Source organism: Pteropus vampyrus, unplaced genomic scaffold (genome assembly GCF_000151845.1).
Source record: "Pteropus vampyrus isolate Shadow unplaced genomic scaffold, Pvam_2.0 Scaffold389, whole genome shotgun sequence".
Taxonomy (NCBI): Eukaryota; Metazoa; Chordata; class Mammalia; order Chiroptera; family Pteropodidae; genus Pteropus; species Pteropus vampyrus.
The window spans coordinates 189580-193471 of record NW_011889170.1 but is presented as its reverse complement, the minus strand read 5'-3'; positions in this window follow the sequence as shown (position 1 = coordinate 193471).

Here is a 3892-nt window from a genome sequence, read left to right as displayed (position 1 = left end):
ACACATAGGAAATCTTGTCATTTGCGACAAGATGGATGGACCTTGAGGGTATTATGCTAAGTGATAAAAGCAGATGGAGAAAGACAAATACTGTCTGATTTCTCTCATATGTTGTAAAAACAAACAAATAAACAGACAAAAACAAACTTATAGAGACAGACAAAAGATTGATGATTACCAAAGAGGAGGTGAGATGGACCGAGGGTGAAATGGGTAAAAAGGATCAATTATATGGGAATGGATGGAAACTAGACTTTTCATGGTGAGCAATGTAGTATATACAAATGTTAAATTTTAATGTTGTATATCTAAAACATATAATATTGTAAACCAATGTGTGTCAATCAAAATAACAATAAAAAGTACTCAAATCTCATTGCTTCATACTCATTTTACTATTATCTATGTTCTCAAGGTTATTTATATCTATAACATCCATTATATCTCCATAATAAAAATACTACGTAAATGGGTTTCTGTACATCTCTAATTAACTCTGCACTGTTTGGCATCATAGTGTTAAATTTAAATCGAACCTAGTTGGAATATTTACATCATGGAAACTGGTAAATACTGCAAAGTCTCTATTGTGTTGACTTTCTATACTTAAGAAAGTGACGAAGAAAATATTAATTCAAATTAAATTTAAATAGGTGTCATGTCTGTAATGACATTATGAATAGCACAAAAAATGAGGACTTATTTTTCTATTGGGCAGTATCAGATTTTCTAATTTAATCTACATACTACTATATGTTTTACGGATAAAGAGATTGAGACCAAAAGTAGTAAGTAATATGGCCATTGTCACATGGGCTATGAATAAGGTAGACAGGGTTGGAATTTCAATCCTTATTCTTTTAAATTACAATAAACTTTATGTCAGCCTTTTTTACAATATTTTAAAGGAACACAAGGCATAGATTGTGATTGAGGTTTTAAAAAGCCTTGCTTTACATACAAGAGCCAAGAAGAATCTCTTCAGTGACTTATGAATATCTGGTTTATAAAAATGTGATTAATAAACATCTGATTCAACATAGAACTCACTTAAGTCATTGACAAATGAAATTCTAAAATATACATGTTGTTTCATGTTTGTCTTAATGTCAAAGAAAATTTAAGAAATATTCATGTTGTAAATGTACTCAGTCATAATTTGCAACCATGGGTTACCAACAAACACAAGATTTTGGCAAAAATCAACAAAAGTATTTGCCGAGAATCAACAGTCTATATGCAGTTCACAGTAGAGAAAATCGTGTACTTTTGTGCCATCCAAAATATATAATGACCCAATTTATAATAAAAGTATAATATATTAAGTATATATTAATATATTAAATACTTTTACCAACATACTGCCCTCCCCTCACAAAATACTTGACTAAATATAGCAATGTTGCTTCCTTCAATTCTGTCTGTCTCTCTCACCCCTCTCCCTTCCTCTCTCCCTCTTTCCCTCCCTCCCTCTTTCCTCCTCCTCTCTCTCTCTCTCTCTCTCCTCTCTCTCGTGTGTGTATATCCTCCTATATTTCCCTAGTTGATTGCTTCTTGTTACTGCCTATTATTATTATTATTCATACTGCTCCTTACCTGTACAGCCTTTCTACAAACTCTGTACCTACTGACCCACCTGAGTATTGTTCCCTTAAATTCTCCTCATGACCCCTACACATCCCATTCTGTACAATAGCGAGACTGCACCTTTCTAATTATAAATCAGATTCATCATTTCCCATTTAAAGTTTTCCATTGTCTTCTTATCACATTTAGAATAAAATCAAAACTCTTCCTTTGGCTCACAGGGCTCAATATAATCTTGTTCCTCCTTCTCTAACCATATCTTGCCTGCCTTCTTCCTTTCTCACTTTCAGTGTTGTTTTCTTGTTACATACAGCATGCCGTCTGTACAGTCACACAGGACTCTGTGCGCAGAAGGGTCTCTATTTTGTTTAATCTTTTGTTGCTGTCTTGACAGTCTTAATACTTTTTAATACTTTTAAACAAGGGGCTCCACATTTTCATTTTATGACAGGACCTGCTAATTATGCATGTGGCCATTCTAACTACGCTTTAGACATTTTTTTCCCTCACCTGGAACACAGTCTTCTCCACCTTAGGGCTGTTGCCATCCACATTCACTCTTCCTAGAAATTTTTCTTTGAGTCAAATGCCAAGCTGTTTATGTTGTCATTCAAGTTTCAACTCCATTTCAACACTTTTGTGAAGTCTTATTTATCACCCAATAACTACTAAGGCAGCTCCTTAGTAGTTATACTCCATCACTCACTTTTTATTGTCTTTATAATATTTACCCATTGATGGAATGATCTTGTTTCTTTAGTAGTTTACTTGCTTATTGTCTATCCCTCCTCATTAGAATGTTAACTGAATAAGAGAAGAGTGGTTATGTATGGAATTCAGCACTCTAAGAGCAGAAGTTAGAACACCATCTAGCACACAGCACTCATTCAATAAATATCTGCCAAATAAATGAATGAATCCATTCCTTTCTAAATACCATGACGCAATTCTATTTTTCCTCATCTGAAGCCTTTGTGACATCCTTGGGCTCCTCTAACATCAGTCACTGAACTGATCTTTCAGTATTTGTTACTGTTTTGGGTTCTTGTATGTAATGCCCCCCCACCTTTTTTTTTATCTAGTCATAAACCCTGCTATCTTGGTGATGTTCTAAGACAATATAGAAGGCTGGAAAGAAAGTTTGCTATGGTTAAGAGAACATGAATGGCGTTCAAATATTGGTTTCCCTACCGATAGCCCTGTGACAGTGGGTATTTTACTTTAACTATTTCAGACTTCAGTTTCTTTATTTATAAAAGTTATTAGTGTTGTGTCAATTATATGAGAAAATGTATAAAAAGAACTTAGGACAGAAGTAGTGGACAGAAACTCAACAGATGTCAGTTCTAATTCTTATTATAATTTTTTTCAATTACTGGAGTCACAACTATCGATGATAGTTGAATATCCTCACTCATCCATAAGTTATATCTAACTGTGACAATACATATACATCTCTATGTATATGTGTATACACACACACACACACACACACACATATATATACACATACTAGCTTGTTAATATTGAACTATTTTGTTGTTACTCATCGTGTTCCATAAACATACATACAAATGATATTTTAATTCTCAAAAGTTGAAACAGCATTCAGCTCCAATATTTCTTGTAAGTATGCTTGCTTGCTGATGTTTTACTTTTGTAGTGCAGTTCTATGTCATCCTTGAATGAGTTTCATATTACACTTAAATATTTGCACACCACACATAAATATTCTGTAAGTAACAATAATATTCTGTAGAGATATGTTTAGATCTCTATTTTTGAGACAAAGAGCAAAGGAGTAAAAATAAAAACAAAAACATCAACTGGGTTTTCTAGCACTACCTATTGACAAAGATGCCATAACATTTTTTAAAAGAAATTGAAGAGCAAAGTTGAAATGCTGAGAGCATAGTTTATTGTAAATGCCTGAATCAGAGCAAACAACCAGTGAAAGGTCAACATAACAGCCCATTGATCTGTACAAGCACATTTGCTAAACCTAGTAATAAATTCCCCCAAGAACCGCAGCAGCAAGTCTTTCAAATATTTGTGATATCTTTTTTGTATGAGGCAGCTGACCAGAAAGAACATCAGAATTTGCCCTTTATCGGTGTTAGCACGATGTCAGCAAACTATAGGCCCCATAAGAATGTTTTAAACATTCTTATTCATACAAATTTAATTTTATTGAACCCCCATTTTAAGCACATACATGTTAGTCAATGATGGATGTTCTGTGGAAATAAACAACAGTATCAATAATAATCTATTGTACTTGTCATTAAGGAGTTTGGTCTATTCA